Genomic DNA, 13801 nt, shown 5'->3' with positions numbered 1-13801 from the left:
TCACATTGAGCGTGGAGACTTTTTTCTTAAGCCCTTGGCTTGTCTGCCTGATTTGTACCTTTTTCGTTTGTGTTAGCATGGGTACGGGGGAATCCCAGTTTCTGCTGACAGTCACCGCTGCTTCACTTCCGCAACCAACAGGAACACCCCCTTCCCCGGGAAGGAGGTTTTGTGCCACATGGCTGTCACATCATTTCCTAGTGCTTCACGGCATGATCGCTGGGGCGGGGAGACAGAGCTAAATTTTACCAACAAGGACGACAGCTAATCTGTGTAAGAGGAAAGTCAGCAACCAAATCAATTCCACTAAAGTCATGCAGTGCTTCTGCAGGGGATTTGGGCTAAATGTAGCCTACACTAAGCGATCTATTCTTAGGCTGTTTTAATGATGCTTTTTAAAAAGTTTTCCTAAATTCTTAAGCCTATCAACCACCATCAAAAACTGCCTCCTTAATATCCAAAGAGTGATTTTGCACTACCCATTTGGAATTTGGACAGGGCATCTGAAGACTGTGATTTTGCTTCAAAGTTACGACTTTTTGGAGGGTACTCTAGAGCCCAAGTTTTAAGTCTATTCAAACAGACCGGGAGGTGGCAGGAGGCGAGGACCAGCGGCCAGGCTGTGCTAATGGCTGCCGGAGATGGCCTAGTACTTTGAGCAGGTGGTGCAAGCTAGGCTTTTAGGGTTTTTTTTTGTTGTTGTTTTCACATGTGCTTGACCCGTGGCTGGTGGCCAGTTCTCATTTGGGCTGCAAGTACTAGAGAGAATTGGGAGAATAAGATTTGTTCGAGAGACCAAATGCCCTCTTCTGTCCTAGACATTTTAATTAATGAAATGTATCTCCTGGTTTTAAGAACTTCAAAACTATAGTTTTGGTCCCCAATATAGATGTCTTTTGAAGAGCTTGAACGAACAGGCCACCCAGAAGTTTCTTGTGAGCCATCAACACCAAAGCCAAAGCTTTCCTTTTTTGGAGGCTATACGCTGACTCCATCAGTACAGTAAGAGAGCACCTCTGTTTCCCAGGAATGTCGTCAAAGCTCCTCTCTTACATCCAGAGTTCCCATTTCCCAGGGACTCCGTGGAACCAGTGACAGTGTTCAGCAGCCACACCTCCTGGTTCGTTTGAGGTAGAGAAATAGAGTGCATCTGACATTTCCTCAGACTTAGGCCAACACAGGAGCCCCAAATCAACTCGTTGGTAATTAGCTGTGTCTTGCTGATACTGAGTGGCTCCCTGCATTAGACCAGGTGGAAGCCAGCCAGTAAATGTCTTCAGCTGCTCTTAGTCAAATTCCTCAAGGGGATTCTGGGGGCTCCCAGTTCCTAACACTCTCCAAAATTATTCCTCTGAAGGATTTGACTGGATACATTTTGCACATTGAGTCTTTTTTCAATCACTTTTCTGATCTATACATGTCAAAATAAGTGGCCTTCAGAGTAACAGATGCTTGTCATGACATAAACACCTGAAAGCATAGGACCTGCCAGGATATCACTCCCTCCTCTGCTACACTGAACTGTTGTCTGTTGTTACATGAAATGAGGGAGGTTTTACATGCAACTCTGAAAATGAATTCTCAGGTGGGTGTGATCCCTACTGTAGCAAAACTTGACCCTTGCTTGATGGGAAGAGACCGCTAACTTCACCGTTATTAACTTTCAAATACCTTTAGGCCCAACAGTAAGCCTGTTCTCTATCCCTTTCCTATTTTCCATTCTCTTCCCACTATTAAAAACAATCCTCTACAGTGGAGGCCATCCGTTTTCCTCCCAGCAATATCCTCAGCCAAGATCATGAGCAAATCAGTTATAAGTATGTTGTTGGTCAAGACTTCAAGGATGTTTGTTCAGTCGGTACTGTGGACGTGATCACTTCTGAAATGCCATGTCCCGTCAGAAGTGGTGGATGTGAGGTGGCCTCACAATAATCCAAATGCTGATACTCAAGAAACCTGTGAAGTTCTAAGAAAGCACGAGGTCTTGTGACAACTGGGAGGTCTCCCAACTTCCTGGGCCACTTGAGAAGTTCTGGGCATGTTGCTACATGCTGGCTGACTCAGGGCTTTCTCCTGCTGTTTTGTTTCTTGTGGTGGCTGCTTAACCCCAAAGAATGCAGGGAGGTTCCATAGTGAAAGTGTCTGAGTTTTTCCAAGAGACACTGTAGAAACCAAAACTTTTTCCTCCTCTCCAGGAGAACATTTTAGGTTCTCTTTTGCCCAACTGATTTCGAAACTTGAAGATTAGCAAGCGTGGGTCAACCCCTAAGAATCAGAAGCTATCTGTTGAAGTGAGGGCCTTGGAGGCATACAAGAGAGAACCCAGCCTGCGACATCCCAGTTTTCCTATTATTCCACTGTTATTATCTGATCTAAAATCACTTCTGAGTGTAAAAGATCACAGTTGTTCCTAATATGAGCACTACCTTAAGTTTATATTTTATTCAAGCATCTTTTACCAAGATATTGGGTGTTTTGGTTTTTTTTCTGGATACTGGGAAAACATTGGCTTTTTATTCTTTTATTGTTCCAAATGCCTTTAATTTTCCATGTTACTGGCTTTATTCTGTTGGGTTGAAATTATTTTTTGTTTCTTTAGAAGAGCACGAGTCTTATGCACCTTATTACTGGCAAGAAAAAGGGAGAACTTTCAGTCTTAAGTAACTTCTCCATCTCTGGCAAATTATAAAATGATCAGACAAACGTGAAGGTGCTGTTCTATACAGAAATAGTACATTGGGAACAAGATATTCATTGTTGCCTTAACTCTGGGATGAAGAATGGGATAAAATGATAAAGACCATTTTAAAATCAGAAAGGAACACATGAACGGTTTGGGGTTTTTTTTAATTCTTATTTCTAAATAGAAACCTCACCTTTCTTCTGGAAGCTCATTCAGACACCAGCTAATGCATGGTTTCTCAAAAATACTATGCATGAGAATCATGGGAGTGCTTGTTAAAAATGCCCATCGTTGGGGTGCCTGGGTGGCTCAGCTGGTTAAGCATCCAGCTTTGGCTCTGTTCACGATCTCACAGTTTGTGGGTTTGAGCCCCAAATCAGGCTCCGGGCTGACTGTGGAGCCTGCTTGGGATTCTCTTTCCTTCTCTCTGTCCCTCCCCTACTTGTGCTTTCTCTCTCAAAAATAAATACATAAACTTAAAAAAAAAAATGCCCATTGTTGAGACACCACCAAGGGGGCTAGGAATCTGCATCTCTAAGTTCCCTGGGTTATCCTGATATACTTCACTGTTTGAGGGCCACTGATACCAATCATTGTACAGTCTTTATTAATATCACAGAAAGACTAACATGAATTTATGTAATAACAACTCATTATGAGTTAATATTGTCCCATTTTTGTGCAATCCCCAGGTTATGATATGGGTGTTCTTCCCTGCTCACTTTCTCCCAGATCTGCTTTAAATTTGAACAAGCTAAGCACATCTTGAGGCTCAACTGCACTATTTGTCCTCAAAAGGAATCAACCTGTCACACAATGTCAGTAATCTGAAGTTCTGCCATGAGATCTGCACTAACCTGAAATCATGACTGACCTTTTCAGCGGGGACCTTACTTAGATTTCTGTTGCCCCATCCCAAGTCTCAGGTACACAGGAGTTAGAATTTCTCTCAGCATGGATTGGACAGTCTAGCTTATGACACAAAAATGTCAAATTTCCAAACCCTAAAATCAGAACTAGGTAAGAAAAAAAGCTGCAAATGAAGAAACCGGCTCATTTATTCCTACTTCATTCTATAAATTCCTCTCTAATATTCTATCAGTGGAAAAACAACTCTGTTTCTTGCTAAAACATCAGTATTGCCACCCCTTGACACAGCGGGTTGAACAGGGTAAGTTTAATATAAAGAATTACTTAATTCTGATGAGTGCCTATAGGATATAAGGAAATTTGATACCCTGAGCTAAGGGAGAGTACCTAAGGAAAGACAATCCGGGAAAGGGTCCCCTTCCCCAAGGCTTGGGTTCAGACCTCACTGGAGAACTTAGTGTACCCTCAGCAGAAGAATGTGTTGGTTTACTCAGGCCAGAGCTGGTCTGCAATCCCTGGGCAAGCAGGAAGCAACCCTCCAGAGCGCAAGCTGGGTACAGTCTGTCAGCAGCCAATGGCAAGGATGTTCACAAGCAGTGGGGACCTGCGGGGGGCAGGGGTGGGGGGCAGCCTCTCAGTGGAAACCATCACCTGAGTCGCAGGTGATCTGCATGGTGGAGCAGGTGTTGGCAGAATCACCAATGCAAAGCATGAATCCTTCAGGGAACAGGCTTCTCATCCACAGGGCCGGGAGATGGCTATCGCCTGTTAAGGCTGCAAGGTCATCAAGACAATCCATGGTTGGGGCAGAACTCCATCAGATGTCCCATACACACACTACTCATTCACCAGCCAAATCAGCAGGACAGTCCTTTTCTTCCCTCCTGCTCCTCCAGTGCCCTCAGCTGAGAAAGCCTAACATCACAGTCACCGTAATGGAGATCGAAGCGATCTGTCCACTACTGCAGAACATACATTCAAGAGTAGACATGGAGCGAAGACGCAGTAAGGTGATAAATGACACAGATTTCTCCTTCTGGATTATCACCCTAGCGTCATCTTCTGGCATCATGAAGAATTCTGTAGTTGTTAATTCTTTAAGAACTACTTCCATGACAACAAAGAAAAACTAGTGACTTCAGACCTCTTGAAGGAGAAGGTATCAGAAGGAAAGCAAGTTCTCAAACGAGCTTCCTACGCCCATATTCCTCAAAGTGCCTAAAGCAACAGATTTAGACTTAGGCCTATTTAGGAACATACATAACTTCTGTATCTGTTCATCTCTGCCTTGCTCTGCTTCCATGTCCCTCTACGTCTCCTGGTGTGTCCAGGGGGGTAAGCCTCTGTCTGTGTGTGTGCTTTGCTCCACCTCACCCTCTACACGTGTCATCATCCTGCCCGTCCACTCCCAAAGGGAGTCCAATTATATCCTTTCTTTCTTTTTCTTTCTGGTGACTTACAAAGGATCAAGTGGGAATGAGTAAAGAACTAAAGCAAAGACCTGTGAGTAAAGTTAAAAACATGCATTTTTTTCATTTTGAAGAAAAAAAATCCAAGCTACAAAGAAAAAAAAAAAAAGATACCTAAAGGAATATTTTGCAATATGTTTAAATGTGTATAAGAATGAAAGAGAGTAATGTCCCTTCCTAATTAGAACAGAATACAGGATTTAACTATATTATGTGACAACAGGAGCTGAGTTGATAAGAAGGAACAACCCAGCAAAGAGGGTTCAGAGCACTGGAGTGAGAATTTAAAATACCAATCTTCCTTTCCGACACTTAAAAGAAAAGAAAAAAAACACAGATCCATGTGGTATCACATGGATTTATTAAAGGGCAAGAAGACAGTCTGATGTCCATCCAGGACTAGGATTCTGTGCCAATAGACAGGTAGAAAAGGAACTTCAGCTTAGGTTAGAAACACATTTTCAAAGTTTACTCCAGAAGTTTAATAATGAAGTTAATAATGAACTCAGTTTAATAATGTATCACTGAATGTGTTTTGATGTTATTATGTAAAACTCCAAAGAAACTTCCCCCTAATCAAGGAATAATATTTTTAAGTTTATTTATTTTGAGAGAGACATGGACAGTGTGAGTGTGGGAGGGTGAGAGAGAGGAGACAGGGAATCCCAAGCAGGCTCCACACTGCCAACACAGAGCCCAGCGTAGGGCTTGAACCCATGAAATCGTGAGATCATGACCTGACCCGAAACCAAGAGTCAGACGCTCAACTGACTGAGCCACCCAGGTGCCCCAAGGATAATCATTTTAATCTGAGTTTAAAACCCTGAGCAGTCATATATTGTCGCGTTGAGAATGCAACTCCTCTTATTCCTCCATTTTTCCTTCTTTTAAAAATGGATTCCTTGACCTTTTCTACAAATCTTACTGAAGACTTGTTTTTGAATACATTTTGAAAATGATATAACAGGGTTTAAGAACAAACCGTAGGGTGCCTGGGTGACTCAGTCGGTTGAACGACTGGCTCTTGATTTCAGCTCAGGCCATGATCCCAGGGTGGCGGAATCAAGCCCCACGTTGGGCTCTGTGCTGAGCGTGGAGCCTGCTTGGGATTCTCTCACTTTCCCTCTGGCCCTCTCCCCTGCTCGTGTGCTCTTTCTCTCTCAAAGAAAAAAAAAAAGTAAATAAAATAAAATAATAAAATAAAAAAATAAAAATGTGCCTCCACGGGTAGATAAGAGAGTAGCATCTTTGAAGGGCACAGTGGGAAACGTGCATGCTCATCATCACTCTGGATACTTAAGTTTGCACACTGGCCCAGCTAATTTTGAAGATATAGCAGCTGCCTGCTAAGAAAAGTAGAACCACAGCTCTTCAAATCAAATTGATCAGAAGTCAGTGGGAGGTAGCTTACAAAAAGTCTTCTGTCCATAATGCATAAATGCAAATATGCATGACACATGAATACAAATCAGCAATAAAAACAATCCAAGTTTTTGAAGCTTGGCAAAAGAAGTAGACATTTCACAAAGGAAGATATATTGTTGGTCAAGAAGCACATGAAAAGGTGAGGGACATATTTAAATCATCAGAGAAATATAAATTCAAACCACAAAAGATTCCATTACCCACTTGCTAGAGTGACTAAAATCAAGTGTTTGTGGGTCTGTGGAGCAAATGAGGTTCTTATGCTTTGCTGGTGAGTGTGTAACACACTAGAAAACTGGTAGGTTTTTACAAAATTATACATATATTTACTCTACAGTGTAGCAACTCCCCTTTTTTTTCTTTTTGAGAGAAAGGGTACGAGTGAGGGACAGAGAAAGAGAGAATCCTGGGAGAGGAAAAGAGGAAGAGGAGGAGAGGGAGAGAGGAAGAGGAGGAGAGGGAGGGAGAGAGGAGGAGAGAGGGGGAGAGAGGAGGAGAGGGAGGGAGAGAGGAGGAGAGAGGGGGAGAGAGGAGGAGAGAGGGGGAGAGAGGAGGAGAGAGGAGGAGAGAGGGGGAGAGAGGAGGAGAGGGAGGGAGGGAGAGAGGAGGAGAGGGAGGGAGAGAGGAGGAGAGGGAGGGAGAGAGGAGGAGAGGGAGGGAGAGAGGAGGAGAGGGAGGGAGAGAGGAGGAGAGAGGGGGAGAGAGGAGGAGAGAGAGGGAGAGAGGAGGAGAGAGGGGGAGAGAGGAGGAGGGGGAGAGAGGAGGAGAGGGAGGGAGAGAGGAGGAGAGGGAGGGAGAGAGGAGGAGAGGGAGGGAGAGAGGAGGAGAGGGAGGGAGAGAGGAGAGAGGGAGGGAGAGAGGAGAGAGGGAGGGAGAGAGGAGAGAGGGAGGGAGAGAGGAGGAGAGGGAGGGAGGAAGAGGAGGACAGGGAGGGAGGAAGAGGAGGAGAGGGAGGGAGGAAGAGGAGGAGAGGGAGGGAGAGAGGAGGAGAGGGAGGGAGAGAGGAGGAGAGGGAGAGAGAGAGAGGAGGAGAAGGAGGGAGAGAGGAGGAGAGGGAGAAGCAGGGCTCACACAAAGCAGGGCTCCAGCTGACTCGATGTGGCACCAGAACTCACTAATCATGAGATCATGACCTGAGCTGAAGTCAGATGTTTAATGACTGAGCCACCCAGGCGCCCCAGCAATTCCACTTTTAGATAATTACTCTGGAGAAATGAATATATCTCCATAAAAAGACTTGTAGAAGAATGTTAATAGAAGCTTGAATCACAATAGTCAAAAAACTCAAAACAGCTCAAATCTCCATCAACAGGTTAACAAATTACCATTAGCAGTACATTAATACAGTGAAATAGTATTCATCAGTAAAAAACAACTATTGGGATGTCTGGGCAGGTCAGTCAGCTGAGCATCTGACACTTGATTTCTGCTGAGGCCATGATCTCACCGTTTGTGGGATTGAGCCCTGCATTGGGTTCTGCGCTGACAGTGTGGAGCCCGCTTGGGATTCTCTCTCTCTTCTCTCTCTCTCTCTGCCCCTCCCATGCTTGAATGTGCATGTGTTTTCTCTCCCTCTCCCTCTCTTTCAAAATAAATAAACTTAAGGGGCACCTGGGTGGCTCAGTCGGTTAAGCATCCCACTTTGGCTCAGGTCATGATCTCACAGTTTGTGGGTTCAAGCCCTGCATCAAGCTCTGTGCTGACAGCTCAGAGCCTGGAGCCTGCTTCAGATTCTGTCTCCCTCACTCTCTGCCCCTCCCCCACTCGCGTTCTGTCTCTCTGTCTCTCAAAAATAAATAAACATTTAAAAAATTTTTTTAGGGGCGCCTGGGTGGCGCAGTCGGTTGAGCGTCCGACTTCAGCCGGGTCACGATCTCGCGGTCCGGGAGTTCGAGCCCCGCGTCAGGCTCTGGGCTGATGGCTCAGAGCCTGGAGCCTGTTTCCGATTCTGTGTCTCCCTCTCTCTCTGCCCCTCCCCCGTTCATGCTCTGTCTCTCTCTGTCCCAAAAATAAATAAACGTTGAAAAAAAAAATTTTTTTTTTAATAAACTTAAAAAAATAGAAAGTAGGGGCATCTGGGTGGCTCAGTAGGTTCAGCATCTGACTTCAGCTCAGGTCATGATCTCATGGTTTGTGGGTTTGGGCCCCTCATCAGTCTCTGTGCTGACAGCTCAGACACTGGAGCCTGCTTCAGATTCTGTCTCCCTCTCTCTCTCTGCCCCTTCCCCACTCGTGCCCTGTTTCTCTGTCTCTCAAAAATAAATATTAAAAAAATTTGTTTTAATAAAAATAAATAAATACAAAGTAAAAAACAACTATTGATATGCATGTAACAACGTCAATGAAAACCATTACGTTAATTAATCAAAAGAAGTTACAAAAAGTTCGTAGCATATGATTCCACATATCAATTTCTAGAACTGGCAAAACTAATCTATAATGATAGAAATGAGAAAGTGGTTGCCTGGGAATGGGGGGAAGCTAACTGAAATGGAATGCAAGAGAACCTTCTAGAATGATGGAAATAATCTGTTGTATCTTCCTTTCAGTGGTAGTTACATGAGTATATAAAAATTGTCAAAATTCATCAAAATGAACATTTAAGACCTATGTATTATATTGACTGTGGGTTATACCTCAACTTTAAAAAACAGTGGAGAAAAAAGTGAGAAACTAAGGCAAATTAGTTATCTGTTATTGACTAAATGGGTAACTGGGTTTTATCCTTCATGCAGTTATTAGAGATCCTGAAGACAGACACTCCCAGGAATTTTTATCATAGCTAGGTGTAGTTTAAGCTGCTGTAACAAAGAGATTTTTAAAAAGAAATACAGAGTGTGGTTCAAGATGATGACATAGAGGCTTCGGGCTCACTTCCTCCCATGGACACACTGAACCACACCTACATATGGAACAATTCCTTTTGGGGGGGTGGAGGGAATCCAGAAACTAGCTGAACTACTCCTATACATCAGGTAAATGAGAAATGGCGGGGGTGGGGGACCCATATCAGAACAGGCAGGAGAGGATAAGACACAATCTCACAAAACTCCACCCCAGGCATAACAACACACAAGCAGGAGGGAACCCACAACTCCCAGCTTCTCCTTGAGGAGTGAAAAGATTTGAACACATATCTGTCACCCCAACTTTTAAGATTTCCAACTAAGAGACAGCCCCCAAAACATCCAGCTCTGAAAGACAATGGGGCTTTCATACACAAGCCCCACAAGGGTATCGCAAACTAAGAAACTGTTCTTAATGGATTCACACAGACTCACTGCACCTATTTCCCCAGGACCCAGTGCAGGGGCAGCAGACTGAAAAACAGGTCTTTCTGTGAAAGAGGCCTATTTGCACATCTTAAAAGCTGTGTCCTGAAGGCCAGGTTGTAGGTTCGAGCCCCATATTAGGTGCAGAAATTGCTTAAAAATAAAATCTTAAAAAAAAAAAAAGTCAACAGATACATGAAAAGGTGCTCAACATCACGAATCATCAGGGAAATGCAAATCAAAATGACAATAAAGTACTACATCACACCTGTTAGAATGTCCATGTATCAAAAAGACAAGAAAACAACAAGTGTTGGTGAGGATGTGGAAGAAAGAGAACCCTTGTGCATTGCTGGTGGGAATGTAAATTAGTACAATCACTATGGAAAATAATATGGAGGTTTCTCAAAAAGTTAAAAATAGAACTACTACATGATTCAGCAATTCTACTTCTGGGTATTTATGTGAAGTAAACAAAATCACTATCTCAAGATATCAGCATTCCCATGTTCATGCAACATTATTTACAATAGCCAAGAGATGGAAACCACCCAAGTGTCCATCAATAGATGAGTGGATGAATGAGGTGGGTGAAATGGGTGAATGTTTCCAGAAAATACAAACTTTCAGTTATAAGACAAATAGGTCCTAGGGATACAATGCAGAGGGTTGGCTATAGTTAACAGGGCAACATTATGACTAGATTGCATTATGTATTCCAAAGTTGCTAGGAAAATAGATCTTAAGAGTTCTCATCACAAGACAAAAAATTACAACTCAACATGAAAAGAAAAAAAAAAGCACACACACACACACACACACACACACAATTAATCCAGTTAAGAGGGCAGAAAACATGAATAGACATTTCTCCAAAGAAGACATACAGATGGCCAACAGACACATGAAAAGATGCTAAACATTACTCATCATCAGGGAAATGCAAATCAAAACCACAATGAGATATCACCTCACACCTGTCAGAATGGCTAAAATCAAAAGCTCAAGAAACAACAAATGTTGCTAAGGATTTGGAGAAAAAGGAACACTCCTGCACTGTTGGTGGGAATGCAAACTGCTGCAGCCACTGTGGAAGATAGTATGGAGGTTCCTCAAAAAATTAAAAACAGAACCACCCTACAATCCAGTAACTGCACTACTGGGTATTTACCCAAAGAATACAATAATAATAATTCAAAAGGATATATATATATATATATATAGCACTATGTTTATTGCAGGGTTATTTACAAGAGCCAAATTATGGAAGCAGCCCAGGTGTCCATCAATAGATGTATAGATAAAAAAGATGTAGTGTATATATACAATGGAATATTATTTGGCAGTAAAAAGAATGAAATCTTGTCATTTGCAACAATATGGATGGATCTAGACAGTATAATGCTAAACGAAACAAGACAGAGAAAGACAAAAACCGTAAGATTTCACTCATATGTGAAATTTAAAAAACAAATGAACAAAGGGTAAAAAAAAAAAAGAGACAAACCAAAAAAAAAAAAAGACTCTTAACTCTAGAGAACAAACAGATGGCTACCAGAGGTGGGAAGGGGGATGGGTGAAATAGGTGAAGGGGATTAAGAGCACACTTATCATGATGAACACTACTAATGTATGGAATTGGTGAATCACTACATTGTACACCCAAAATGAATATCACACTGTATGTTAACTACACTGGAATTAAAATAAAATAAAAATTAGGGACACCTGGGTGGCACAGTCTGTTAGGTGTCTCACTCTTGATTTCAGTTCAGGTCATGATCTCATGTTTCATGGGTTCAAGCTCCACGTTGGGGTCCTTGCTGACAGTGTAGAGCCTGCTTGGGATTCTCTCTCTCCCTCTCTCTCTGCCCTTCCCCTATTCTCTCTCTCAAATAAATTCAAAAATTAATAAATAAATAAAGAAATAAAGAAAAGAAAAAGAAAAGAAAAATTAAAAGAAAAAAACAGTGTTTTAAAAATAATATTTTCAACTGTATTTGAGTCAGCAAAATAATTAGAAATCTATATATAAAAGAGATAGAAAACTCTGCATAATTCTAAATTGTTAATGCCAGAAGTCTCCAGTAGAGAGAAAGAACTGTAATACTTACTGTGGTCTATACAGCTTTAAAATGTACTCAAAATATTCCCACTTTTAGGGGTGTCTGGGTGGCTCAGTCGGTTAAGCGTCCTACTTCGGCTCAGGTCATGATCTCGTGGTTCGTGAGTTTGAGCCCTGTCTTGGGCTCTGTGCTGACAGCTCAGAGCCTGGAGCCTGCTTCAGATTCTGTGTCTCCCTCTCTCTCTGCCCCTCCCCCACTTGTACTCTGTCTCTCTCCATCTCAAAAATAAATAAAACATTTTAAAAAATATTCCCAATTTTAATTTTTTCATCTATTATTCTATTTGGATGCCTACGTAGGGAAGGTGTGTAGAGCACAAATACCATGTAACTTAAGAATTATCTGTATTTTTATGTGACATAATAGCATTTTCAAACATTAGGTTCTACTCCTTCTTATTACTGAATGAATTAAGAACACAGTATGTGCTTGTGGCAGACATTCAGTGACTATCTTAGTCACTGCCTCTTTACAGTTTGCTGGCAGTTTGAGTGTCAATTTCCCATCACAGGACAGGGAATAAACACAGATCAGTTTCTGTCATTAATGATAATCCTTTTCTCATTGCTAGCAATTGGTTTAGACTGCTCATAGGACCCAATTCTAGACAGATAAACAAAAGATGTATCTGACAATTATTTCTGGAAAAGATTTCCTCAAAGATTCAAGAAACCATGCAGGGTGAAATGGAATCTTAATCTTTTTTTGGACACCTCCTTGTCTGGATGTAATGTCTCGTTATGTCTTTCAAAAACGAATTACGACTTAAGTTCAGGTAAGAAGGCTACTCCTGCCACTAGGGCTTCAGCAGGTGGTAGACACATGCTTCCAGAAGCAAAGCGTCATTGATGGCATCCAAACCTATGCCTGGCTTCTGATAACCATCATGACACCAGGAAGAAAGCTTAGAGCAGTTCCACACACCAGCCCACCAGAGACTATCAGCATCCTGCTTCCTTGGCTCCACCAGCTCCTGAAATGCTCTCAGTGCTGTCAAACTCTGCTGACACTGGTCTCCATTCGCACCGTACTCCAAGACCTCCTTGAGCCAGGCAATTGCCTCTCCTATCTCTGGATGGTCCATTCCATCCTCAGCACCGTGACAATCTGGAAGAAGTGCTAGATGAAATTCTGCTATCCTTTAGCTTTTCCTACAGAGTTCCTATCAGACTGAGATCAGCCAGACCCTGACCTCATCACAGCCCCCCAGGGCAATGGGGATCTTGGCAGATTCACTGCAAAGAGGTACAAATCTATTGTCAAGCACAAGACAGCTTTCTACTCCCTCTATCTTCCTGTACTGCTGCCATGTATGTGGCGTGCACGGACGAAGAGAAAGAACATGCCAATGCCAATAAGATCCTGAGATGGGGGAGTTCTTTCAGATTCAGGATGATTATCTTGATCTCTTTGGGGACCCAGTGTGACAGGTAAGATTGGCACTGACATCCAGGACAACAAATGCAGCTGGCTGATAGTTTAGTGTCCGCAGCGGGCCTCTCCAGAACAGCACCGGGTCCTTCAGGAGAATTATGGCCGAGGATGTACCCCGGGTGAAGGCACTATATGAGGAGCTGAACATGCCAGTTGTGTTCACACAGTGTGAAGACAGCTAAAGCCACCCTATGAGCCTCATCGAGCAGTAGGCCATGCCCCCACCTCTAGCCATCTTCCTGGGGCTAGCACACAAGATCTATAAGAGGAAAAAGTGACCTAGAGATTGTGAGGGTGGGAGAGGGAGGCTCTCAGTAAACTATCTAAACTACAAAAAAAAAAAAACAAGAAAAAAGAAAAAGAACCTGGTACCTGAATGTTGTTACTGAGCCACTGAACCAACCAGTCTTGTAGCCATTCTGCCTCTGGACTATTGTTTTTTTTTGTAAAGGACACTTCTGGACTATTTCTTTTGTGAAGGACTAAATTTATCTTTAAGACAGTTGATTTAGGGTGCTCTGT

At 42.7% G+C, this 13801-nt stretch overlaps 1 pseudogene; it reads left to right on the top strand.

The window, feature by feature from the left end:
• Window positions 1–4488: 4488 nt before the first annotated feature.
• Window positions 4489–13557, top strand: LOC123596439 (annotated as a pseudogene).
• The last annotated feature ends 244 nt before the right edge of the window (window positions 13558–13801 follow it).

The sequence above is a fragment of the Leopardus geoffroyi genome, chromosome B1, assembly GCF_018350155.1.
Source record: "Leopardus geoffroyi isolate Oge1 chromosome B1, O.geoffroyi_Oge1_pat1.0, whole genome shotgun sequence".
NCBI lineage: Eukaryota > Metazoa > Chordata > Mammalia > Carnivora > Felidae > Leopardus > Leopardus geoffroyi.
The sequence above is the reverse complement of the archived record's forward strand: the minus strand, read 5'-3'. Positions and strand labels throughout refer to the sequence as shown.